General features: G+C 41.3%; 10 non-coding genes across 10 annotated transcripts; all 10 read right to left on the bottom strand.

Moving 5' to 3' along the window:
• Nucleotides 1-13,304: 13,304 nt before the first annotated feature.
• On the bottom strand, nt 13,305-13,377 carry trnak-cuu. Its single transcript has one exon. It is a non-coding gene; the product is annotated as a tRNA-Lys (tRNA).
• Nucleotides 13,378-14,837: 1,460 nt separating this feature from the next.
• Nucleotides 14,838-14,910, bottom strand: trnak-cuu. Its single transcript has one exon. It is a non-coding gene; the product is annotated as a tRNA-Lys (tRNA).
• Nucleotides 14,911-16,357: 1,447 nt separating this feature from the next.
• On the bottom strand, nt 16,358-16,430 carry trnak-cuu. The gene has a single exon. It is a non-coding gene; the product is annotated as a tRNA-Lys (tRNA).
• Nucleotides 16,431-17,877: 1,447 nt separating this feature from the next.
• Nucleotides 17,878-17,950, bottom strand: trnak-cuu. Its single transcript has one exon. It is a non-coding gene; the product is annotated as a tRNA-Lys (tRNA).
• Nucleotides 17,951-19,406: 1,456 nt separating this feature from the next.
• On the bottom strand, nt 19,407-19,479 carry trnak-cuu. The gene has a single exon. It is a non-coding gene; the product is annotated as a tRNA-Lys (tRNA).
• A 1,457-nt stretch (nt 19,480-20,936) lies between these two features.
• Nucleotides 20,937-21,009, bottom strand: trnak-cuu. The gene has a single exon. It is a non-coding gene; the product is annotated as a tRNA-Lys (tRNA).
• A 1,457-nt stretch (nt 21,010-22,466) lies between these two features.
• trnak-cuu lies at nt 22,467-22,539 on the bottom strand. The gene has a single exon. It is a non-coding gene; the product is annotated as a tRNA-Lys (tRNA).
• Nucleotides 22,540-23,996: 1,457 nt separating this feature from the next.
• On the bottom strand, nt 23,997-24,069 carry trnak-cuu. Its single transcript has one exon. It is a non-coding gene; the product is annotated as a tRNA-Lys (tRNA).
• Nucleotides 24,070-25,527: 1,458 nt separating this feature from the next.
• Nucleotides 25,528-25,600, bottom strand: trnak-cuu. The gene has a single exon. It is a non-coding gene; the product is annotated as a tRNA-Lys (tRNA).
• A 1,458-nt stretch (nt 25,601-27,058) lies between these two features.
• trnak-cuu lies at nt 27,059-27,131 on the bottom strand. The gene has a single exon. It is a non-coding gene; the product is annotated as a tRNA-Lys (tRNA).
• Between the last annotated feature and the right edge of the window lie 735 nt (nt 27,132-27,866).

The raw sequence follows: 27,866 nt of genomic DNA, 5'->3' as shown, positions 1-27,866 counted from the left end.
AATGAAAATTATTTCAAATGGTTGTGATAAAGGGCTATGAGCCTGTAAAGATTAGCACTAACAATTGGTTTATTAATTAGCAGTTATGAACTTATTTATACCGGAAAAGGGTTTTTTAACCAGTTGTTGACTGGCTACACTTGTCCAGCAAAAGCTGATAATTTCAATTATATTTGCATTTGGAGTTTTAATCCTTACTCCTTCATCACAAGCCAATGAAATCTTCTGTTTATTTAGTTATTAACTCAAAAGGAGATAATTCGTTAACTCTTAGAGACCATTACATTTTTCACTCAAAATAAACACCTACGATTTCACAAGCTGTTATTTATTGGACTGATAATTCCCTGTTACAGCAATTATTCTGCTTAATAAAACACTACTCACTACTAAATAGAACATAAAAAGAAAAAAAAATTAAAATAAAGTCAATCAAAATGGATTGACTTTTTAAGCAATGCTTAATCAATTCACCATTTATTAGAAACCTTATTGACATCAACATTGACTATCACAATCATCATGTCAGTACTTTGAGGTAACAGCATTGAAAGCCCATTGGCTAAATAGCTCTGAGGTAGCAAAGCTGATGTACCGAAACAGGCCTTAAATTAAGATAGGGAACACTTCTGGTAAAACCAGCCACTAGGAATGTTCATGCACGGTTAGCTTCTAACTTGTTTTAGTCCGGCTTCAAGGTAGCACTTGGCTAACAGTAGAGGCCCGTTCACACTACACTTTTTTAACCGAGCCGAGACCAGTCCGAGCTCGGTAACCGAGATAACTCTTGTGTGTAAATGGTCAGCAGACATAACCGGACCGCGCTAAACATAACCGGACCGCGCTAACTGCAGACCAGTTCCTGAGTAGGTCTCGGCCTGTTTTTTTTATGGCCCTGTTTTCTGATAAAGAGCGCATGAGTAGACCGCGTCATCCCCTTACAGTCAGCTGACTGTCCGCGTTTTTTCCGGCGGGTCTGCCTGCACGTCCCCATTCACACTCCATTCAGACAAATTTCAGACATTCATAATAATACTAGCTTCCTTACCGTGACACACGATTTCCAGAGATGATTCTGCTTAGCAGTGTGATGAACCTCAGCGTCTGTTGTTGTTTCCTGCATCTGTAAATCCTTATTAGACGTTCGTTTTGTCCCATCCACTTCCCGACTCTCTCAAATAAATTCACTAACAGTTGCCTTCCTCCCCTGACTCTCCACAAACACCAAAATATCACAATATCAAGCATAACATCCTGAATGTTACGGGCGCTGCTGTTTTGTTTTGCTGCTTGCGCCTTCAATCCCAGAGAGCAGTAGTACCGCAGATCGCCACTAGGAGGCGAGGAGGAACCAAGGAACCGGGATAGTGTGGTGTGTAAACGGTCGTCTTGGCTTGGTTAACTGATCCAAGCTCAGACTGGTCTCGGCTCGGCTCGGCTCGGTTAAAAAAGTGTAGTGTAAACGGGCCTTAGGTAAGCTAGAGTGACTTCACACCAGCCTACGGCTAACAGCCTTGGGCTGCTCGGATGCGGCCCTGATGACGGCTCAGAGATCCCAACTAACTCACTAGCCGAGCGTGAAGGCGGGTTTTGAACGTAGGGCAGTAACCAGTTGGAACAAAAGCTTGGACAAAATGCGGGAAACCCGAAAGGGGGGAGAGAAAGAGAGAAAAGGAAAGAAGTATGGAAAATAAATCTAACTCAGCCAATCAGTGCAGTACGTTTATCTTCAAACAAAACCAACACTGCAAAAATCACTTATAATGCATGCATACATTGGAAATATTCAGCACAGTTAAACAAACTCCCTTTGGAGTACTTAAGTATCAAGACTATTCCTAATAGGTTCTGCCCAGGCACAAAATACCACCTTATGGGTGAAAAAAGAGGGACAAAAGGGAAATCTTTTACTCCACGCAGCTCCAGCGAGGAGGTTGATCATGTGCGACCCAGTGTCCGTTGATCCCAAACGAAGTCTCAGGTAGGACTGGCAGAGTTCACTGAGGAGCAGGAAACACCACGTTCCCTGGGCGCTTCTCCGACGTTTTGTTTGGCCAAAACAAAAACAAGCGGATGTTGTTGATTTCCAATACATTTTTCTTCTTCCAACAACTTCTTCTCACTCACTCAATTTTCACTCTATGCACATAAATTATACATCAAAACGTAGGAATTTTTTTCTGGATTCTGGAAATGTAACCATCAGTGGTGTGGGATTTGAAGATTTTTTGCAAATCACCCCAGAGCGGCAAAAACCCCTAACGCTCTACATTGATTTTCTATGGAGGTGCGGTGAAAAATCACACCTGACATTCCCAAGCAACACATGTTTTCGCATCGTCGCTACTTCTAAATCATCCGCTTAAAAGCTTTATGGATTTTACTTCCTGGGAGGGTTCTAGTAAGTTTAATTTTTCTTATAATTTCTTTTTGTTTTCTATCTTATTTTCATGAAGTGAGAACGAAATAATTTTACCTTTTATCACTGCTTTCCCTCCCTCCCAGAGAATAAATGCTAATGTCCCTGGTAGATCATTGTACTCCAAATATGAAGCCCACTCTTCTTTAAAATATTTGATACATTGTTCATCTTTAATCAATTGTCTATTGACTCTCTAGCTTTTGTTTTGTGAGGATACTTTTTTATTTATCAGGGATAAAGAAACAGGAGCATGATCAGTGACAACAATAGGATGTATTGCAGCATCTGAAATGTCAGACAGCAGTGAGCTGCTGATTAAGAAATAGTCCAAACGAGAGTAGGAATAATGGAAATTATAAAATAAAGTACATTACACAGAAAACCAGCTGTGACTAACCAACATACCGTGCAAATGTCCTAATGAGCTTTCCATACATTTAATTTATCCTCCTGTTCAGCTCTCCTCTATAAAGGAAAACAACCCTAAACATACATCTAGAGTTACAATGGAATCGTTTAGATCAATGCTTAGTTATGCATTAGAATGCCCTAGTCAAAGTCCACATGTAAATTTGGGGGGTAAGCCCATAGCCGCCTACTAGCCGCATGTTGCTGATCAGAGAGTCTGCCTTCACCCTGCTTCAAATGCTTTCAACTGGATGTCCAAAGTGAACCGAACTGACACAGAAGCACTGACAGGTTTGGCAGAGAAATAAACAGGAAAAGTTAAATGGTTTATTTAGAATGGTTTATTTAATGCATTTACACTGTGTTTCTGATGATGATGATCAACAATTTTATTTTGTGTTGTTTCTTTGGTGTGTACATAGTTCCTTAACTTCTTTTATCTTTTGCTTAGTAGTTTTAATTAAATTTCACTAGCCTAGTAGAGAGGATTTTTTGATTGAAATATAGTGTTAATTCAGATAAACAGCATTCTATATTGATGTTCTCTGGATGTTCATTTTATTTCTGTTAATAAATTCTTAAACTTGAAGGAAAGTTGTTACTCCTTTATTCTATGTGTGTGCAGAGTTTGCTGTTAAAAGAACGCCAGTGCTCGAATCATCCCTTTCAACTATTGTCCTAATATCAGCCCTTGGGCTGATATTCACCGGACAATACCTAACAGACAGAGAGGTTTCTGTCAAACATCAAATAACTTAAACAGTGTGTAATAGCACAACAATACCATATCCATGTGTCTGTTCATATCAAAAACATATATTTTGACCCAACTGAATAGCTTTGAATAATTAGTCTTAAATATTATTTTGAAAACCCTAGTAATAAGTCAGTGCAAAGCCATTATTTTCCTGTGGCACCCGGTCTTGCGTGAAACGAAAGGCAAGACATAATATTGTTATGAGAGTATTGCATGCACTATTTTGGGAGAAATTTTAAGTATTTAGAGATAAAAAAAAAGACACCGTCCTAAACAACTCCTTAAAGAGGGAAATTGTTCTGCATTTATTTAATTCATGTAATGTAATGGAAGAAAGTTATCTTGAAAAAAAAATTTTTTGTAAGCAGGGATCAAGTAAAAGCAAGTTATAATGAAATCATTTTAAATGCCTATCATCTATACATTATACACTGCATCTGTGCCTGCAGTTGTCCATGCAGTGTTCTCAAAATACAAAACTCATTAACATGATGATAATACTTTTAGATAGCACTCTATGGTGTTGCCTTTAATGGTCTGGGTTCATCCAGTTCTAAGGATATAGATGTTGGAAACACTGCTATAGCGGTCTAAACAGGATGTTACATTGATAGCATAATCATTCAGATGACCTCTAGATAAATTATGTGGGGGTAGCTCATGGCACAAAGCTAAACTGAAAGAACGAAGATTATTCTAATTCAGTTAGTTCAATGTCAAGTTGTATTAAGAGGGGAAATGTGCTGAATATGTTTCAATTGAAGCCAAGCTATGGTCCAAGTTATATTAATAAGCACTTCAGGGGTTGAAATGGCTTTCATTAGTCTCTGCAATAATTTTTTTTTGTTATTTTTCATATCCAAATGGCTACATAGTAGACATATGAATCAAAAAAACATGACATTAAGTCAGTAGTGTGATGCTATCTCCTGGTGGAATTACAACAGATCTTCAAAATGTAGCTCAAAACGACAGAAGTGAAAAAAAATTAGCAGGCAAGTAATCTGTAGCACAGTAGGGGTACTGTCCTAAATTTCCATCTAATGTACCCAGTTCACTCTGTTATGTAATGCCTATGGTCTTTCCACTCCAGCCCTCACTCTTTAATTTGCTTGTCTTCCACCATCCTTGTCGGCCAATAAAACCGTATTGATATTTTCAGCTGCTGTGACATATTTCTCCTGGGCTTTCTGAATCCACATCTCAGAGAACAAGACTTATCAGGGCAGGTTGTCTGACTGGAAAAATAAATCTGGATAAATAAAGATCCTTTAAATGGATTTGCACTGGCAATATAAAACAAAATAGGGAAAACAGAGCCAAAAACGTTGTACATATACCCAGTACTTTGTTTATTTCAGATCATAGATTATCATCAACTTTGTGATTGATGAAGATTGTTCCTGGAATACCTTGTTTTGTATATACTAGGGGTCTTCAACTCAAGCCTTTGAGGTCCAGTGTCCTGGGACTGTTAAGGCCCATTCATACCTCACGTAAAAGACGGATACGTGTGGAGTGTTTCATACGTTCTAACCGTCGATTTCGTCCGTAATTTGACACAAAAATGGGGAGCTTATACTTACGGACGAAACGGATCAATACGGAGCAATACTACTGGAAATGGTGGGGGCGCTATTGAGTTTGTAGTACAAAATGTCAACAAAATCACGAAGAAGGTTAGAATTCTGGGCTTTAAACAATGGCGGGATTCGAGGAACGACTTGCGGAGCTTGTCTGCAACTACCCACACATATGATGTATCGTGGCTTGGGCACAGGGACAAACAAAAAGTTTACTTACGGAGCAAATACAACAAAATCACGTCTTGGACCGTCGCCATGTTTGATCAGTGACGAATTATTGGCGCCCAGCACTGCCACCTAGAAGAAATATTGGTTATTGCGCACCTCAACGGACGGAATTATGAAGGAGTCAACGGATAGACCGTACGGACAGAAATACGGACGTGTAGGCCAAACGTAGGGTATGAATGGGCCTTTAGATGTGTCCCTGGTCCAACACACCTGAATCGAATAATTGAATTACCTCCTCAGGGGGCAGTCAACTCCCCAGAGTCTTGGGAAGACTGGAGTTTCCCAGATGTTCAGACAAGCTAAGCACAAACTACAATAGCAACAACTGCAATGTCAATCATTTTGGAAGATGACAATGTTCCAGGAGCTTCATTTCAACATGCTTCACTCAAGAAACCCACACTAGAACAGCTTAAATGTTGATTTAAATGTAAAGGCCTCAAAATGAGTGCAGAGAAAGCAGTATTAGTATGTTTTGGTAGCAGCTAATACTAAGAATATATATATATATATATATATATATATATATATATATATATATATATATATATATAGATCTATCTATCTATCTAGATAGATAGATAGATAGATAGATTATTACTAACCTATGTTTTAAATTATTACAGAGCTCATTGCAAAACATACTTAAAAACAGCTTCTTTTCTAACATTACATAGTCAATCATCCTGTTGTAATCAGACACTCAGATTCCAGGTCTCACAAACAAACACACATGCGCACGCACGCGCACACACACACACACACACAGATCACCAAAAAAAGTGACTTACTTCATGAAAACAAGCCAAAAAAAGCAAACCAACACACTATAATACAGAGGCCGCTTCTAACCAAACAAACGTAGCCTACTTTTACAGACGCTGCAGTCACTGGTATTAGGTCTGGACATTTAAGTGTTGGCTCATGCCACTGATGAAATGTGGAGAACACAGGCGTCTCTGGTCAGATTCCATAGTAAAGTCCTCTCGCAAACAAACTCATATCCAACACTGCGATTTCTCAGCAATCCTTTGGGGTTTTGGAAAATCAATGGAAAAATAAAACCCTTCAAGTGTCAATTACGGGAAACTTAAATTTGGCTCATAATATGTGTTGTGCCAGTTCAGACGTGACAGAAAGCGGGCATCAAGTCGGGACGTAACGGACTGCGTTACCCATGATGCAATGTGGTCAAAATGGCCACCAACTCCCATCACGCAACACGGCAAAATGGCCGCCGATCAAGATAAGGTTGCTATGGTGATGGCTATAAAAGCCGATCACACACGAAAATCTTCCTTCTTCCCTGGCTTTTGGCCAACCCGAGAAGACACAGACACAGCTGATTCCACGCCACGTGTTCGATTGCTCGCTGGACCGAGATTTTTCGACGCAACGGTTATTCCCTGTTTTGTTATAACAGGAGGTCGACTTAAATAAGTACTTTTAAATTCCCTCTGATCAAAAGACTGAGAGACGCCGCATCTCCCAGTGATCGAAGAGGACCCCGCTTTGTCTGGCCAACAAAGCGACTGACTGAACCCGGAGGAAGAAACGAAGGAGCTTTTTCCCCGTCTCGCTGCAGCCTGTGGACAACTGCGCTCGTCGAGGCGCGTCCAGAAAGCCACACTCGGAGCGCTCCAAATCCAGCCCCGAGGCAACTCAAAGTAACGGGTTTTCCCCTTTTATTTCTGTCTCACCAACAGGGTGTTTAGAAGTGCCTGGGCAGGCGTAGAACTTTGTAGGTGTTGGTTAATGCTTTCATTCCACGACGAAGTTGGAATTATTTTGCTGAACATTTTCTTTGTATGTGCATGCATTGTACAATTGATTTGCTGTGTTGATTTGTGATCCATCAATAACCCCGCCGTGGGTTACCGCCTTATTTTTTTTTTCTCATCTTTTTCCCTGCTTCCCCCCCTCTCTCTTTTCGCGTCTTCTTATCAATTTAATCTTTTTTTTGTTCGAGCTCAAGTCACGGGCTTTGCTTTAAACTCCCAGTTAGCTGCGCCCCTCGAAGCGAGGCATTATCCCATCAGCGTAAGCGTGGTTACGTCATTAGGACCTCCCCTCATACGTCATCGTAGCAGCCATCTTGGGAGGGTGACGTATATCTGAACTGTAGGTAGCTTAGCGGAACTAGCTTTGTGTAAGACATCAAAGTGTCCAGTGAGATTCCCGAAGCTGTTCTGTCTATCAATGCTGATACGTGAAATGCCGGTGTTTCGAGGGCGGTGTTAAACAACTTTGAGTTAAGTTAAGATCTGCTAACCGCTCATTTTAATCCATTGTTTATTTTGTTTTGTTCTTTATTTCCACATATATATTTTGCATGTTTTAGTTTAGTAATGAGTAAGAATCCCAAAGTTGTTTGAATCAGAGAATTACTGTAACAGGGAATTGCTTTTGGTTCAATAAAACCACGACTGCGGAATAGACATTGTTTTGTGTTCAGTCCAATTCACAGTTACATGGTTATTCAGAAATCAGAGCTAACCTCCTTTGGAGTTAACATCTGATATTAATACAGAGACAATATCATTGGATGGTGATAAGGAATAAGGATTTAAACTCTAATTGCAGTTACATTGGGGTTCTCACAGCCTGCTGGATAAACCTGGTCGGTTAACAGTCCGACCTGATCATTTATTCCAGCATAAATGAGTTCATAACAGCAAATTAACTAATGCATTAGTGACATAAATACTTACAAGCTTATAGCTAACATCACCACCATTTGAACTATATTTGTTATAGCGGAAATTTGAGTTGAATGATTTATTATTTAAATTATAATACCAAATTATAATTAATAATAATAATAAGCATATTCAACCAGCTTATGGCATAACATATGGGACATACTGGCTAATATAGGACAGTTGGTCACCCTTTCTGTGACATATCCATGTATGCTAACTAACTAGCAGCAATGCTAATTCAAGCACACAAACCGTCAGGCTGCGGCTGGTTGTCAGGTGACCATGTTAGTTTACACCACAGATGTCCAGCTAAAGTGATTGCAATAACTTATTATTTGTTTCTTTTTCAAACACGTTATCAATGCTGTGAATAGGGAAGGGGGTAAACATGTTAGTTTTAAATATGTAAATTTTTTATGATGCTGAATGAAAAAGCAAAGATGCAGCTCACAGGCTGAGAAAGGAGTTTGACACTTTTCCTCATTTTTATAAGTGTTAGCGTCCTTAGTTTTGTCAGCATTCTGTCACACTCAATGCAGCTCATTGAACATACGCTAATGAAATAAATAAATATAAAGGCAGATGAACATTACGCTGGTTTATGCACTTCACCTGAGGCCAACTGTAGCCAACATGCATTGCCAACCCTGACCCTGCCATACACAACATATATTGGGAGCTTCAGAGAAGCAAATAAAGATTATATCCTCATGAGTAGTAGTATGGGATTCATTCCAAGTGTTATGCTGATGACACTCAGCTATATTTATCCATAAATCCTGGTGAATCCAATCAAATACTTTGACTACAGGCATGTCCCGATGACATCAAAACCTGGGTGACTTTAAATTTCCTGCTTTTAAATTCTGACAAGATGGAAAATGAATTCGTTGGACCAGAGTCCTCAAAACATAAACTTCTTAATCAATCACTTAATCTGGATGGCATTAAATTGGTCTCTCAAAGCGCATAATAAGGTAAAAAAAAACCTTGATGGTATTTTTGATCAATACATGTCATTTAGATCCCATACTAAACAGGTTTCCAGGGTTTCCTTATTATTATTTTTTTTACCTACGCAACATTGCCAAAATTAGAAATGTTCTGTCCAGGGGTGATGCTTCAATATAACAACTCCTTATTTAAGAATATTACCTAAATTACACTAGTTTTTAACTAAATTGTTTTATTATTTGACCTTTTTGTAAATAAAGTTTTGTTAAAAGTCATAAGTCTTCTTCTTCTTCTGTGTCTTTAATGGCAAATCACAACCAACATTTTCAGATGCATATCACAACCTATTGTACCAGTGTGCAATGTAAGAATTTATACTTCAAGTTATAATATCAAAAAATTATTATTAATTATTATTATTATTATTTTATTTATTTATTTATTTATTTTTTATGTTGGCGAGACGCTACCGCGGCGGCCGCGGCGAGATAGCGCGGCGGCCGTGGCGAGATAGCGCTGCAGGAAACCCTGATGTTCATACTTTCACTGTGTTAGTCATTGTTTGTACTGCCGTTTTTTTTACTTTTCGTTGCGTTCGCCTGTCTGCTAAGCTCAAAACAACCGCGCCTGGCTTGATGGAGAAACCAGAACAGCTGAGCATTTTTATGACAGTGCACTTTTACTTTCGCCCTCTGGGGGGAGCCTCGCTGGAAAATCAATCATATCATAGTATACCTTTAATGCCAAATAGAGCTCGACAGATTTTACTTTCACAAGTGGAGCAATCAGCTTTCGCCATAGTGCTCCCCCCTCCCCCCCACACCCCTTTCTGGGGAGAGCAGAGGCGTTAGCCCCAGTCCCGGCAGGCCGCTCGCTCCCCACAGCAACCCCCCGCCAAGACCCCGGACCCGGTGGCCCGCTCCTCCTCCAGGCCCCAGACTCCGTGCCGCAATCGGAGAACGGGGGTGTGGAAAAGACCCCGATCCTCCCTACGCCCGCTCAGATGTTGTGTTGTTGCATGTTGTTCTCAAGCGTGTTTAAAACTGGGAGCGCCGAAGGGGGTGCCTGGCACAATCTACCCCCCCTCTGGAAGGTAGGGGGTGAAGGGAGCCATCCGAGGCGAGGCTCACACAACATAAGCCCCCCCCCCCCACCCCCCCCCAGATGTCTTCACCCCCCATACCATGGCCTACATGAATGTGTGTTGTGAAAATGTTTGGAGTGAAAGTGTCTAAAATGCATGATAAAATCGGGGTGAGGGATGTCATCAGCAAGTGGCAACCTCCAGTAACGCCCCCCCTCCCCAAGGTCCTACATGTGTGGCAGCGTGATGGAGCAGGCAGAGGGAGGAGTCCGGGGATGGGGAGAAAAGGACTGGGGAGCCTATAGCAGTCCCAGGGAGCCAGCTCCCCTACTGACTCCAATAGGCACCCCCGTTCCCCGAAAGCCCATCCGGAGAAGGGGGCCCCGCCAGCGGCACCACCATAGTCCGGGGGCCAGGGAGAGGTGGCAGGGCCCACGAGCCAACCACCCCACAGGACCAACACCTCCACCAACCCAGCCCACCCACCAAGCCTACTGCCCCCCCCCCCCCCCCCAAAAAAAAAATAAATAAATAAGAGGGGGGACCCTGGCTAGCCAGCCCACACGAGCAATCCAAAACCCCACCCCCCAGGCGAAACCTGCACTGGGAGATGGCACGGACCAGGACCGAGACAGGGGCCGGGGCTGGGCACACAAAGCCCACCAAAATGTCCACATCCACACACACACACCCCATCCCCCACTCGTAGATGTAATCCCTCCCCACCACTAACATTTAAACAACTCACCATACATACAACAATAGACATCCAGGCTGGGTTAGTCCCTACTCCCCTTCCCTCCCCTCCCCCCACTAGCAGAGTGCCAACCCAAAGAAGGGGAAGAGCATCTGCCCTGAGATGTTCATGTCCATGCCCCCCTACCAGCTCAACAGGCCCCGAGGCTCCCCAGCACACCAGAGGCCCCGTGCAGGGGCAGACACCCGGGTGCGCGCCGGCCCAGATCCTAAGCGGCATACCCCCCAGAACCCGAACCCCTGAGGCACACCCCAGGGACCCCAGATCCACCCAGCGGCAGCACAGCTACCAGGTCAGTAACCCACGTCCGTCACCGCGGAACTCCCCAAGAGCGCCGCAAGCGGCCGCTGTAGGCCACCCGTAGGCCTCCCAAGCCCCTCCCAGATGGGGGCAAAAGACCACGGGGCCAGACCCACCAGGCGCCCCACTCCGAGTGCCCCCCAGAGCCCCAGGGAACCTCCTATCCAGCCACTGCACCCTACAGGAAGCAACCTGCCACACCCCCCCATTCCACTAAGTGATGGTGCTGATCAAAGGAGCCCAAAGAGATCGATCAGATGTGGATGCAGATGCTGTCTCAAGATTAATATGATCCAACAAAAGATGTCTATACTGATTGATACTGAGATTTTCCTTACTTTTCCAATTTATGAGGATAGTTTTCTTTGCGATACATAATGCAGTGAAAACCATGCAAACTATTCTTTTTTTGCAGAGGGCTTTCCTCAAAGTTACCCAGCAAGCAAACTGATGGGAAAGGTGAAATTTTACAACTCAGGCACTTTGATAAGTCCTTACATATCTGTGCCTAGAACCTCTGGACTGGTGTGCATAACCATAATGCATGAATATAATTATAAGGATGATTGCCTATGCAGTGTGGACAGATATTAGATTGTACAAGATCCATCTTGAATAATCTTTGTCCTGTGTAGTGTACTCTATGAAGGATTTTGTATTGTATTAGTTGTAAGTTGGTGTTTCTAGTCAATTTGAAAGTTTTTAGACATATCTGAACCCAGAGGTTTTGTTCAAAGCTGACTGATAAATCCTCTTCCCATTTCATAATAGGAAGAGATATTGAATAATCTATTTTAGTCAATCTCCTGTATGATTTACACAATGTGTTTGCGGCTCTAGTGGCACGCGTTTTATTGACAGTGAGCTGACAGGAAGAGGGGGGAAGACAGGCGGCAGTCAGAGTCGATCCCAGGCCGACCGCGCCGAGGATTAAAGGCCTCCTAATATGGTTCACGCTAACCGCTCCGCTGCGGACGCGCCCCGGAAAACAAAACTTGCCAAATCTGGTTGGGAGAAGGGCGAAAACATCGTTTCCACCAACAAAAGCCTTCAGAGCCGTTCTTTGATGTTCTTTTAATTAAACAATATTAGGTAGATTGGACAAGACGGAAGAAATAGCAGCATCGATGTTAACGCTTGCTTCCTCAATGCGAGCCGCCATTGCTGTCTGTCTCACGTCACGGTCGCTTCTCCACTACGTCACATCTATGAAACTCCAGCCCTGTGTCCTGATTGGCTAGACAATAAAATTGGTTGGAGAAATCACTCTCTATGGGAGATGTCCCAGATGGATGTGAGTGAAGCTAGGCGGAGCGATATCAATCGGCATTTATGTTCAAAATAGTAGGGTCTTATTGTTTATTTCTTTATGAACCAGGGAATATTCACATGAATTTCCATTGCCATTCACTTTGTTTGCTATCCTTAGGTGTCTAAGCTAGCAGCCTGCTAAATGTTCCGTGTATAACAGTAACTGAAGCTTTGAAAACACATATCTTATTACTTTTAAAATGACTTAATTTATAATGAAATATCACAGATAACCTCCAAGAAGGGATGACAATTTAGGATATAATGTCTAAATTAATCTCCTAAGCGTGACAGAATAAGAGGCTCTCCTTTACTCCTACTTTTTTTGCTAGCCTCCGCTTGCTAGTCTAGCACTAGCAGCCTGCTTAAAGCTCAGCGTAAAATACAGTACAATACGACTTTATTTATAAAGCACTTAAAAAGCCCAACAAGCTTTGATTCAAATTTACCAGTCTGAAATACCCTGAACACACACATATTGCGATACGGCAATGTGAGTTTATGTGGCAATGTGAGTTTATGTCTAGCAGTAAAGAAGGGTTCTCATCATCATGCCACGTTCACCGTATTGAAAATCTGTCAGTGTGCATCAAAAAAAGAAAGAAAACAATAAGCCCGTAATAGCCTTTTTGCTATAACACAATGCAAAGACATTGTCTAAATTGTACAAGCACTTCAAATTACAGAATTGCACAAAGTGACAGCAGAATCACAGAAGGAAATGGGTTTTTACTCAAGAAGTAAGAGTCTCCCATACCTCGATGAAGAATGAAAGCTTATATAAGGAGCATACGCCCAACGTGGGGCTCGAACCCACGACCCTGAGATTAAGAGTCTCATGCTCTACCGACTGAGCTAGCCGGGCAACTGCCGCAATTCTTAAGGTACACCGATCCGGAGATAAGCAGGAGAAATAACACGTGAACATGCTTTTCCATTCTATGAAGTCGCAAGCTAGGTCCTGTTACACGACAATGATTCAGGGGGCTTGAAAGGGCACCCCGATTTTGCAATGCATTGTGGGATGCCGTCTCCACTTTGCGGGGAAAACGGCTTTTGTTTACGTTTCTGATTTGAATGCTGCGCTCGGAGGGATAGATATGCAAGTGCTTGAAAAATGGACCGTATTAAGGGAAGAGCGATGGACTGTACCCAGACAAGCTAGTCCCTGCGCTCAAGGTTTGTTATCTCGAGAAAATCTCTAGGATCTGTGGGATTGATCCATATGAGCATGACAACCGGACAAAGGATTCACATGACCTGCTGCCGAATCACCACCATTGTCAGAAGCTGAGCTTGCTTTCTATCTCACCAATAAAGTTTGTTTTCATACTAGCGAATGATTCAGAAATGTCCGTGGACAAGGCCGCTTTGGGTGGGTCATGAAACTCCAAAGTTTTCGTCCTAAAGAGAAAACTTGTCATTTCTGAGCTACGAAAACAACACAGCTTCACCTTACTGTGCTCCACTTCTGTTTTGGTGTCTGCCAGATAAATTGTTTTAAAATAATTTTAAAGCCATATATTCCACTCGGCATGTATGTTCAAAATAGGTAGGGTCTTATTGTTTTATTCTTTATGAACCAGGGAATATTCACAATGAATTTCCCTTGCCATTCACTTTGTTTGCTATCCTTAGGTGTCTAGCTAGCAGCCTGCTAAATGTTCCGTGTATAACAGTAACTCAAGCTTTGAAAACACATATGCCACTTATTACTTTTTTAAAATGACTTAATTTATAATGAAATATCACAGATAACCTCCAAGAAGGGATGACAATTTAGGATATAATGTCTTAATTAATCTCCTAAGAGTGACAGCAATAAGAGGCTTCTCCTTTACTCCTACTTTCTTTTGCTAGCCTCCGCTTGCTAGTCTAGCACTAGCAGCCTGCTTAAAGCTCAGCGTAAAATACAGTACAATACGACTTTATTTATAAAGCACTTAAAAAGCCCAACAAGCTTTGATTCAAATTTACCAGTCTGAAAATACCCTGAACACACACATATTGCGATACGGCAATGTGAGTTTATGTGGCAATGTGAGTTTATGTCTAGCAGTAAAGAAGGGTTCTCATCATCATGCCACTTTCACCGTATTGAAAAATCTGTCAGTGTGCATCAAAAAAAAAGAAAGAAAAACAATAAGCCCGTAATAGCCTTTTTGCTATAACACAATGCAAAGACATTGTCTAAATTGTACAAGCACTTCAAATTACAGAATGCACAAAGTGACAGCAGAATCACAGAAGGAAATGGGTTTTTAACTCAAGAAGTAAGAGTCTCCCATACCTCGATGAAGAACGAAAGCTTACATAAGGAGCATACGCCCAACGTGGGGCTCGAACCCACGACCCTGAGATTAAGAGTCTCATGCTCTACCGACTGAGCTAGCCGGGCAACTGCCGCAATGTCTTAAGGTACACCGATCCGGAGATAAGCAGTGAGAAATAACACGTGAACATGCTTTTCCATTCTATGAAGTCGCAAGCTAGGTCCTGTTACACGACAATGATTCAGGGGGCTTGAAAGGGCACCCGATTTTGCAATGCATTGTGGGATGCCGTCTCCACTTTGCGGGGAAACGGCTTTTGTTTACGTTTCTGATTTGAATGCTGCGCTCGGAGGGATAGATATGCAAAGTGCTTGAAAAATGGACCGTATTAAAGGGAAGAGCGATGGACTGTACCCAGACAAGCTAGTCCCTGCGCTCAAGGTTTGTTATCTCGAGAAAATCTCTAGGATCTGTGGGATTGATCCATATGAACATGATAACTGGACAAAGGATTCACATGACCTGCTGCCGAATCACCACCATTGTCAGAAGCTGAGCTTGCTTTCTATCTCACCAATAAAGTTTGTTTTCATACTAGCGAATGATTCAGAAATGTCCGTGGACAAGGCCGCTTTGGGTGGGTCATGAAACTCCAAATTTTTCGTCCTAAAGAGAAAACTTGTCATTTCTGAGCTACGAAAACAACACAGCTTCACCTTACTGTGCTCCACTTCTGTTTTGGTGTCTGCCAGATAAATTTGTTTAAAAAAATTTTAAGCCATATATCCACTCTGCATTTATGTTCAAAATTGGCAGGGTCTTATTGTTTATTTCTTTATGAACCAGGGAATATTCACAATGAATTTCCATTGCCATTAACTTTGTTTGCTATCCTTAGGTGTCTAAGCTAGCAGCCTGCTAAATGTTCCGTGTATAACAGTAACTCAAGCTTTGAAAACACATATGCACTTATTACTTTTTAAAATGACTTAATTTATAATGAAATATCACAGATAACCTCCAAGAAGGGATGACAATTTAGGATATAATGTCTAAATTAATCTCCTAAGCGTGACAGAATAAGAGGCTCTCCTTTACTCCTACTTTTTTTGCTAGCCTCCGCTTGCTAGTCTAGCACTAGCAGCCTGCTTAAAGCTCAGCGTAAAATACAGTACAATACGACTTTATTTATAAAGCACTTAAAAAGCCCAACAAGCTTTGATTCAAATTTACCAGTCTGAAAATACCCTGAACACACACATATTGCGATACGGCAATGTGAGTTTATGTGGCAATGTGAGTTTATGTCTAGCAGTAAAGAAGGGTTCTCATCATCATGCCACTTTCACTGTATTGAAAAATCTGTCAGTGTGCATCAAAAAAGAGAAAGAAAAACAATAAGCCCGTAATAGCCTTTTTGCTATAGCACAATGCAAAGACATTGTCTAACTTGTACAAGCACTTTAAATTACACAAAGTGACAGCAGAGTCACAGAAGGAAATGGGTTTTTACTCAAGAAGTAAGAGTCTCCCATACCTTGATGAAGAACGAAAGCTTATATAAGGAGCATACGCCCAACGTGGGGCTCGAACCCACGACCCTGAGATTAAGAGTCTCATGCTCTACCGACTGAGCTAGCCGGGCAACTGCCGCAACTTTTTAAGGTACACCGATCCGGAGATAAGCAGAGAGAAATAACACGTGAACATGCTTTTCCATTCTATAAAGTCGCAAGCTAGGTCCTGTTACACGACAATGATTCAGGGGGCTTGAAAGGGCACCCGATTTTGCAATGCATTGTGGGATGCCGTCTCCACTTTGCGGGGAAACGGCTTTTGTTTACGTTTCTGATTTGAATGCTGCGCTCGGAGGGATAGATATGCAAAGTGCTTGAAAAATGGACCGTATTAAAGGGAAGAGCGATGGACTGTACCCAGACAAGCTAGTCCCTGCGCTCAAGGTTTGTTATCTCGAGAAAATCTCTAGGATCTGTGGGATTGATCCATATGAGCATGATAACTTGACAAAGGATTCACATGACCTGCTGCCGAATCACCACTATTGTCAGAAGCTGAGCTTGCTTTCTATCTCACAAATAAAGTTTGTTTTCATACTAGCGAATGATTCAGAAATGTCCGTGGACAAGGCCGCTTTGGGTGGGTCATGAAACTCCAAATTTTTCGTCCTAAAGAGAAAACTTGTCATTTCTGAGGTACGAAAACAACACAGCTTCACCTTACTGTGCTCCACTTCTGTTTTGGTGTCTGCCAGATAAATTTGTTTAAAAAAATTTTAAGCCATATATCCACTCTGCATTTATGTTCAAAATTGGCAGGGTCTTATTGTTTATTTCTTTATGAACCAGGGAATATTCACAATGAATTTGCATTGCCATTAACTTTGTTTGCTATCCTTAGGTGTCTAAGCTAGCAGCCTGCTAAATGTTCCGTGTATAACAGTAACTCAAGCTTTGAAAACACATATGCACTTATTACTTTTTAAAATGACTAAATTTATAATGAAATATCACAGATAACCTCCAAGAAGGGATGACAATTTAGGATATAATGTCTAAATTAATCTCCTAAGCGTGACAGAATAAGAGGCTCTCCTTTACTCCTACTTTTTTTGCTAGCCTCCGCTTGCTAGTCTAGCACTAGCAGCCTGCTTAAAGCTCAGCGTAAAATACAGTACAATACGACTTTATTTATAAAGCACTTAAAAAGCCCAACAAGCTTTGATTCAAATTTACCAGTCTGAAAATACCCTGAACACACACATATTGCGATACGGCAATGTGAGTTTATGTGGCAATGTGAGTTTATGTCTAGCAGTAAAGAAGGGTTCTCATCATCATGCCACTTTCACTGTATTGAAAAATCTGTCAGTGTGCATCAAAAAAGAGAAAGAAAAACAATAAGCCCGTAATAGCCTTTTTGCTATAGCACAATGCAAAGACATTGTCTAACTTGTACAAGCACTTTAAATTACACAAAGTGACAGCAGAGTCACAGAAGGAAATGGGTTTTTACTCAAGAAGTAAGAGTCTCCCATACCTTGATGAAGAATGAAAGCATATATCAGGAGCATACGCCCAACGTGGGGCTCGAACCCACGACCCTGAGATTAAGAGTCTCATGCTCTACCGACTGAGCTAGCCGGGCAAATGCCGCAACTTCTTAAGGTACACCGATCCGGAGATAAGCAGAGAGAAATAACACGTGAACATGCTTTTCCATTCTATGAAGTCGCAAGCTAGGTCCTGTTACACGACAATGATTCAGGGGGCTTGAAAGGGCACCCGATTTTGCAATGCATTGTGGGATGCCGTCTCCACTTTGCGGGGAAACGGCTTTTGTTTACGTTTCTGATTTGAATGCTGCGCTCGGAGGGATAGATATGCATAGTGCTTGAAAAATGGACCGTATTAAAGGGAAGAGCGATGGACTGTACGCAGACAAGCTAGTCCCTGCGCTCAAGGTTTGTTATCTCGAGAAAATCTCTAGGATCTGTGGGATTGATCCATATGAGCATGATAACTGTCCAAAGGATTCACACGACCTGCTGCCGAATTACCACCATTGTCAGAAGCTGAGCTTGCTTTCTATCTCACCAATAAAGTTTGTTTTCATACTAGCGAATGATTCAGAAATGTCCGTGGACAAGGCCGCTTTGGGTGGGTCATGAAACTCCAAAGTTTTCGTCCTAAAGAGAAAACTTGTCATTTCTGAGCTACGAAAACAACACAGCTTCACCTTACTGTGCTCCACTTCTGTTTTGGTGTCTGCCAGATAAATTTGTTTAAAAAAATTTTAAGCCATATATCCACTCTGCATTTATGTTCAAAATTGGTAGGGTCTTATTGTTTATTTCTTTATGAACCAGGGAATATTCACAATGAATTGCCATTGCCATTCACTTTGTTTGCTATCCTTAGGTGTCTAAGCTAGCAGCCTGCTAAATGTTCCGTGTATAACAGTAACTCAAGCTTTGAAAACACATATGCACTCATTACTTTTTAAAATGACTTAATTTATAATGAAATATCACAGATAACCTCCAAGAAGGGATGACAATTTAGGATATAATGTCTAAATTAATCTCCTAAGCGTGACAGAATAAGAGGCTCTCCTTTACTCCTACTTTTTTTGTTAGCCTCCGCTTGCTAGTCTAGCACTAGCAGCCTGCTTAAAGCTCAGCGTAAAATACAGTACAATACGACTTTATTTATAAAGCACTTAAAAAGCCCAACAAGCTTTGATTCAAATTTACCAGTCTGAAAATACGCTGAACACACACATATTGCGATACGGCAATGTGAGTTTATGTGGCAATGTGAGTTTATGTCTAGCAGTAAAGAAGGGTTCTCATCATCACGCCACGTTCACCGTATTGAAAAATCTGTCAGTGTGCATCAAAAAAAGAAAAAGAAAAACAATAAGCCCATAATAGGCTTTTTGCTATAACACAATGCAAAGACATTGTCTAAATTGTACAAGCACTTCAAATTACAGAATTGCACAAAGTGACAGCAGAATTACAGAAGGAAATGGGTTTTTACTCAAGAAGTAAGAGTCTCCCATACCTTGATGAAGAATGAAAGCATATATCAGGAGCATACGCCCAACGTGGGGCTCGAACCCACGACCCTGAGATTAAGAGTCTCATGCTCTACCGACTGAGCTAGCCGGGCAACTGCCGCAACTTCTTAAGGTACACCGATCCGGAGATAAGCAGAGAGAAATAACACGTGAACATGCTTTTCCATTCTATGAAGTCGCAAGCTAGGTCCTGTTACACGACAATGATTCAGGGGGCTTGAAAGGGCACCCGATTTTGCAATGCATTGTGGGATGCCGTCTCCACTTTGCGGGGAAACGGCTTTTGTTTACGTTTCTGATTTGAATGCTGCGCTCGGAGGGATAGATATGCAAAGTGCTTGAAAAATGGACCGTATTAAAGGGAAGAGCGATGGACTGTACGCAGACAAGCTAGTCCCTGCGCTCAAGGTTTGTTATCTCGAGAAAATCTCTAAGATCTGTGGGATTGATCCATATGAGCATGATAACCGGACAAAGGATTCACATGACCTGCTGCCGAATCACCACCATTGTCAGAAGCTGAGCTTGCTTTCTATCTCACCAATAAAGTTTGTTTTCATACTAGCGAATGATTCAGAAATGTCCGTGGACAAGGCCGCTTTGGGTGGGTCATGAAACTCCAAAGTTTTCGTCCTAAAGAGAAAACTTGTCATTTCTGAGCTACGAAAACAACACAGCTTCACCTTACTGTGCTCCACTTCTGTTTTGGTGTCTGCCAGATAAATTTGTTTAAAAAAATTTTAAGCCATATATCCACTCTGCATTTATGTTCAAAATTGGTAGGGTCTTATTGTTTATTTCTTTATGAACCAGGGAATATTCACAATGAATTGCCATTGCCATTCACTTTGTTTGCTATCCTTAGGTGTCTAAGCTAGCAGCCTGCTAAATGTTCCGTGTATAACAGTAACTCAAGCTTTGAAAACACATATGCACTCATTACTTTTTAAAATGACTTAATTTATAATGAAATATCACAGATAACCTCCAAGAAGGGATGACAATTTAGGATATAATGTCTAAATTAATCTCCTAAGCGTGACAGAATAAGAGGCTCTCCTTTACTCCTACTTTCTTTTGCTAGCCTCCGCTTGCTAGTCTAGCACTAGCAGCCTGCTTAAAGCTCAGCGTAAAATACAGTACAATACGACTTTATTTATAAAGCACTTAAAAAGCCCAACAAGCTTTGATTCAAATTTACCAGTCTGAAAATACGCTGAACACACACATATTGCGATACGGCAATGTGAGTTTATGTGGCAATGTGAGTTTATGTCTAGCAGTAAAGAAGGGTTCTCATCATCACGCCACGTTCACCGTATTGAAAAATCTGTCAGTGTGCATCAAAAAAAGAAAAAGAAAAACAATAAGCCCATAATAGGCTTTTTGCTATAACACAATGCAAAGACATTGTCTAAATTGTACAAGCACTTCAAATTACAGAATTGCACAAAGTGACAGCAGAATTACAGAAGGAAATGGGTTTTTACTCAAGAAGTAAGAGTCTCCCATACCTTGATGAAGAATGAAAGCATATATCAGGAGCATACGCCCAACGTGGGGCTCGAACCCACGACCCTGAGATTAAGAGTCTCATGCTCTACCGACTGAGCTAGCCGGGCAACTGCCGCAACTTCTTAAGGTACACCGATCCGGAGATAAGCAGAGAGAAATAACACGTGAACATGCTTTTCCATTCTATGAAGTCGCAAGCTAGGTCCTGTTACACGACAATGATTCAGGGGGCTTGAAAGGGCACCCGATTTTGCAATGCATTGTGGGATGCCGTCTCCACTTTGCGGGGAAACGGCTTTTGTTTACGTTTCTGATTTGAATGCTGCGCTCGGAGGGATAGATATGCATAGTGCTTGAAAAATGGACCGTATTAAAGGGAAGAGCGATGGACTGTACGCAGACAAGCTAGTCCCTGCGCTCAAGGTTTGTTATCTCGAGAAAATCTCTAAGGATCTGTGGGATTGATCCATATGAGCATGATAACCGGACAAAGGATTCACATGACCTGCTGCCGAATCACCACCATTGTCAGAAGCTGAGCTTGCTTTCTATCTCACCAATAAAGTTTGTTTTCATACTAGCGAATGATTCAGAAATGTCCGTGGACAAGGCCGCTTTGGGTGGGTCATGAAACTCCAAAGTTTTCGTCCTAAAGAGAAAACTTGTCATTTCTGAGCTACGAAAACAACACAGCTTCACCTTACTGTGCTCCACTTCTGTTTTGGTGTCTGCCAGATAAATTTGTTTAAAAAAATTTTAAGCCATATATCCACTCTGCATTTATGTTCAAAATTGGTAGGGTCTTATTGTTTATTTCTTTATGAACCAGGGAATATTCACAATGAATTGCCATTGCCATTCACTTTGTTTGCTATCCTTAGGTGTCTAAGCTAGCAGCCTGCTAAATGTTCCGTGTATAACAGTAACTCAAGCTTTGAAAACACATATGCACTCATTACTTTTTAAAATGACTTAATTTATAATGAAATATCACAGATAACCTCCAAGAAGGGATGACAATTTAGGATATAATGTCTAAATTAATCTCCTAAGCGTGACAGAATAAGAGGCTCTCCTTTACTCCTACTTTTTTTGCTAGCCTCCGCTTGCTAGTCTAGCACTAGCAGCCTGCTTAAAGCTCAGCGTAAAATACAGTACAATACGACTTTATTTATAAAGCACTTAAAAAGCCCAACAAGCTTTGATTCAAATTTACCAGTCTGAAAATACGCTGAACACACACATATTGCGATACGGCAATGTGAGTTTATGTGGCAATGTGAGTTTATGTCTAGCAGTAAAGAAGGGTTCTCATCATCACGCCACGTTCACCGTATTGAAAAATCTGTCAGTGTGCATCAAAAAAAGAAAAAGAAAAACAATAAGCCCATAATAGGCTTTTTGCTATAACACAATGCAAAGACATTGTCTAAATTGTACAAGCACTTCAAATTACAGAATTGCACAAAGTGACAGCAGAATTACAGAAGGAAATGGGTTTTTACTCAAGAAGTAAGAGTCTCCCATACCTTGATGAAGAATGAAAGCATATATCAGGAGCATACGCCCAACGTGGGGCTCGAACCCACGACCCTGAGATTAAGAGTCTCATGCTCTACCGACTGAGCTAGCCGGGCAACTGCCGCAACTTCTTAAGGTACACCGATCCGGAGATAAGCAGAGAGAAATAACACGTGAACATGCTTTTCCATTCTATGAAGTCGCAAGCTAGGTCCTGTTACACGACAATGATTCAGGGGGCTTGAAAGGGCACCCGATTTTGCAATGCATTGTGGGATGCCGTCTCCACTTTGCGGGGAAACGGCTTTTGTTTACGTTTCTGATTTGAATGCTGCGCTCGGAGGGATAGATATGCAAAGTGCTTGAAAAATGGACCGTATTAAAGGGAAGAGCGATGGACTGTACGCAGACAAGCTAGTCCCTGCGCTCAAGGTTTGTTATCTCGAGAAAATCTCTAAGATCTGTGGGATTGATCCATATGAGCATGATAACCGGACAAAGGATTCACATGACCTGCTGCCGAATCACCACCATTGTCAGAAGCTGAGCTTGCTTTCTATCTCACCAATAAAGTTTGTTTTCATACTAGCGAATGATTCAGAAATGTCCGTGGACAAGGCCGCTTTGGGTGGGTCATGAAACTCCAAAGTTTTCGTCCTAAAGAGAAAACTTGTCATTTCTGAGCTACGAAAACAACACAGCTTCACCTTACTGTGCTCCACTTCTGTTTTGGTGTCTGCCAGATAAATTTGTTTAAAAAAATTTTAAGCCATATATCCACTCTGCATTTATGTTCAAAATTGGTAGGGTCTTATTGTTTATTTCTTTATGAACCAGGGAATATTCACAATGAATTGCCATTGCCATTCACTTTGTTTGCTATCCTTAGGTGTCTAAGCTAGCAGCCTGCTAAATGTTCCGTGTATAACAGTAACTCAAGCTTTGAAAACACATATGCACTCATTACTTTTTAAAATGACTTAATTTATAATGAAATATCACAGATAACCTCCAAGAAGGGATGACAATTTAGGATATAATGTCTAAATTAATCTCCTAAGCGTGACAGAATAAGAGGCTCTCCTTTACTCCTACTTTTTTTGCTTAGCCTCCGCTTGCTAGTCTAGCACTAGCAGCCTGCTTAAAGCTCAGCGTAAAATACAGTACAATACGACTTTATTTATAAAGCACTTAAAAAGCCCAACAAGCTTTGATTCAAATTTACCAGTCTGAAAATACGCTGAACACACACATATTGCGATACGGCAATGTGAGTTTATGTGGCAATGTGAGTTTATGTCTAGCAGTAAAGAAGGGTTCTCATCATCACGCCACGTTCACCGTATTGAAAAATCTGTCAGTGTGCATCAAAAAAAGAAAAAGAAAAACAATAAGCCCATAATAGGCTTTTTGCTATAACACAATGCAAAGACATTGTCTAAATTGTACAAGCACTTCAAATTACAGAATTGCACAAAGTGACAGCAGAATTACAGAAGGAAATGGGTTTTTACTCAAGAAGTAAGAGTCTCCCATACCTTGATGAAGAATGAAAGCATATATCAGGAGCATACGCCCAACGTGGGGCTCGAACCCACGACCCTGAGATTAAGAGTCTCATGCTCTACCGACTGAGCTAGCCGGGCAACTGCCGCAACTTCTTAAGGTACACCGATCCGGAGATAAGCAGAGAGAAATAACACGTGAACATGCTTTTCCATTCTATGAAGTCGCAAGCTAGGTCCTGTTACACGACAATGATTCAGGGGGCTTGAAAGGGCACCCGATTTTGCAATGCATTGTGGGATGCCGTCTCCACTTTGCGGGGAAACGGCTTTTGTTTACGTTTCTGATTTGAATGCTGCGCTCGGAGGGATAGATATGCATAGTGCTTGAAAAATGGACCGTATTAAAGGGAAGAGCGATGGACTGTACGCAGACAAGCTAGTCCCTGCGCTCAAGGTTTGTTATCTCGAGAAAATCTCTAAGATCTGTGGGATTGATCCATATGAGCATGATAACCGGACAAAGGATTCACATGACCTGCTGCCGAATCACCACCATTGTCAGAAGCTGAGCTTGCTTTCTATCTCACCAATAAAGTTTGTTTTCATACTAGCGAATGATTCAGAAATGTCCGTGGACAAGGCCGCTTTGGGTGGGTCATGAAACTCCAAAGTTTTCGTCCTAAAGAGAAAACTTGTCATTTCTGAGCTACGAAAACAACACAGCTTCACCTTACTGTGCTCCACTTCTGTTTTGGTGTCTGCCAGATAAATTTGTTTAAAAAAATTTTAAGCCATATATCCACTCTGCATTTATGTTCAAAATTGGTAGGGTCTTATTGTTTATTTCTTTATGAACCAGGGAATATTCACAATGAATTGCCATTGCCATTCACTTTGTTTGCTATCCTTAGGTGTCTAAGCTAGCAGCCTGCTAAATGTTCCGTGTATAACAGTAACTCAAGCTTTGAAAACACATATGCACTCATTACTTTTTAAAATGACTTAATTTATAATGAAATATCACAGATAACCTCCAAGAAGGGATGACAATTTAGGATATAATGTCTAAATTAATCTCCTAAGCGTGACAGAATAAGAGGCTCTCCTTTACTCCTACTTTCTTTTGCTAGCCTCCTGCTTGCTAGTCTAGCACTAGCAGCCTGCTTAAAGCTCAGCGTAAAATACAGTACAATACGACTTTATTTATAAAGCACTTAAAAAGCCCAACAAGCTTTGATTCAAATTTACCAGTCTGAAAATACGCTGAACACACACATATTGCGATACGGCAATGTGAGTTTATGTGGCAATGTGAGTTTATGTCTAGCAGTAAAGAAGGGTTCTCATCATCACGCCACGTTCACCGTATTGAAAAATCTGTCAGTGTGCATCAAAAAAAGAAAAAGAAAAACAATAAGCCCATAATAGGCTTTTTGCTATAACACAATGCAAAGACATTGTCTAAATTGTACAAGCACTTCAAATTACAGAATTGCACAAAGTGACAGCAGAATTACAGAAGGAAATGGGTTTTTACTCAAGAAGTAAGAGTCTCCCATACCTTGATGAAGAATGAAAGCATATATCAGGAGCATACGCCCAACGTGGGGCTCGAACCCACGACCCTGAGATTAAGAGTCTCATGCTCTACCGACTGAGCTAGCCGGGCAACTGCCGCAACTTCTTAAGGTACACCGATCCGGAGATAAGCAGAGAGAAATAACACGTGAACATGCTTTTCCATTCTATGAAGTCGCAAGCTAGGTCCTGTTACACGACAATGATTCAGGGGGCTTGAAAGGGCACCCGATTTTGCAATGCATTGTGGGATGCCGTCTCCACTTTGCGGGGAAACGGCTTTTGTTTACGTTTCTGATTTGAATGCTGCGCTCGGAGGGATAGATATGCAAAGTGCTTGAAAAATGGACCGTATTAAAGGGAAGAGCGATGGACTGTACGCAGACAAGCTAGTCCCTGCGCTCAAGGTTTGTTATCTCGAGAAAATCTCTAAGATCTGTGGGATTGATCCATATGAGCATGATAACCGGACAAAGGATTCACATGACCTGCTGCCGAATCACCACCATTGTCAGAAGCTGAGCTTGCTTTCTATCTCACCAATAAAGTTTGTTTTCATACTAGCGAATGATTCAGAAATGTCCGTGGACAAGGCCGCTTTGGGTGGGTCATGAAACTCCAAAGTTTTCGTCCTAAAGAGAAAACTTGTCATTTCTGAGCTACGAAAACAACACAGCTTCACCTTACTGTGCTCCACTTCTGTTTTGGTGTCTGCCAGATAAATTTGTTTAAAAAAATTTTAAGCCATATATCCACTCTGCATTTATGTTCAAAATTGGTAGGGTCTTATTGTTTATTTCTTTATGAACCAGGGAATATTCACAATGAATTGCCATTGCCATTCACTTTGTTTGCTATCCTTAGGTGTCTAAGCTAGCAGCCTGCTAAATGTTCCGTGTATAACAGTAACTCAAGCTTTGAAAACACATATGCACTCATTACTTTTTAAAATGACTTAATTTATAATGAAATATCACAGATAACCTCCAAGAAGGGATGACAATTTAGGATATAATGTCTAAATTAATCTCCTAAGCGTGACAGAATAAGAGGCTCTCCTTTACTCCTACTTTCTTTTGCTAGCCTCCGCTTGCTAGTCTAGCACTAGCAGCCTGCTTAAAGCTCAGCGTAAAATACAGTACAATACGACTTTATTTATAAAGCACTTAAAAAGCCCAACAAGCTTTGATTCAAATTTACCAGTCTGAAAATACGCTGAACACACACATATTGCGATACGGCAATGTGAGTTTATGTGGCAATGTGAGTTTATGTCTAGCAGTAAAGAAGGGTTCTCATCATCACGCCACGTTCACCGTATTGAAAAATCTGTCAGTGTGCATCAAAAAAAGAAAAAGAAAAACAATAAGCCCATAATAGGCTTTTTGCTATAACACAATGCAAAGACATTGTCTAAATTGTACAAGCACTTCAAATTACAGAATTGCACAAAGTGACAGCAGAATTACAGAAGGAAATGGGTTTTTACTCAAGAAGTAAGAGTCTCCCATACCTTGATGAAGAATGATAAGCTTATATAAGGAGCATACGCCCAACGTGGGGCTCGAACCCACGACCCTGAGATTAAGAGTCTCATGCTCTACCGACTGAGCTAGCCGGGCAACTGCCGCAACTTCTTAAGGTACACCGATCCGGAGATAAGCAGAGAGAAATAACACGTGAACATGCTTTTCCATTCTATGAAGTCGCAAGCTAGGTCCTGTTACACGACAATGATTCAGGGGGCTTGAAAGGGCACCCGATTTTGCAATGCATTGTGGGATGCCGTCTCCACTTTGCGGGGAAACGGCTTTTGTTTACGTTTCTGATTTGAATGCTGCGCTCGGAGGGATAGATATGCATAGTGCTTGAAAAATGGACCGTATTAAAGGGAAGAGCGATGGACTGTACGCAGACAAGCTAGTCCCTGCGCTCAAGGTTTGTTATCTCGAGAAAATCTCTAGGATCTGTGGGATTGATCCATATGAGCATGATAACCGGACAAAGGATTCACATGACCTGCTGCCGAATCACCACCATTGTCAGAAGCTGAGCTTGCTTTCTATCTCACCAATAAAGTTTGTTTTCATACTAGCGAATGATTCAGAAATGTCCGTGGACAAGGCCGCTTTGGGTGGGTCATGAAACTCCAAAGTTTTCGTCCTAAAGAGAAAACTTGTCATTTCTGAGCTACGAAAACAACACAGCTTCACCTTACTGTGCTCCACTTCTGTTTTGGTGTCTGCCAGATAAATTTGTTTAAAAAAATTTTAAGCCATATATCCACTCTGCATTTATGTTCAAAATTGGTAGGGTCTTATTGTTTATTTCTTTATGAACCAGGGAATATTCACAAT

The sequence above is a fragment of the Fundulus heteroclitus genome, unplaced genomic scaffold (genome assembly GCF_011125445.2).
Source record: "Fundulus heteroclitus isolate FHET01 unplaced genomic scaffold, MU-UCD_Fhet_4.1 scaffold_127, whole genome shotgun sequence".
Taxonomy (NCBI): domain Eukaryota; kingdom Metazoa; phylum Chordata; class Actinopteri; order Cyprinodontiformes; family Fundulidae; genus Fundulus; species Fundulus heteroclitus.
The sequence above is the reverse complement of the archived record's forward strand: the minus strand, read 5'-3'. Positions and strand labels throughout refer to the sequence as shown.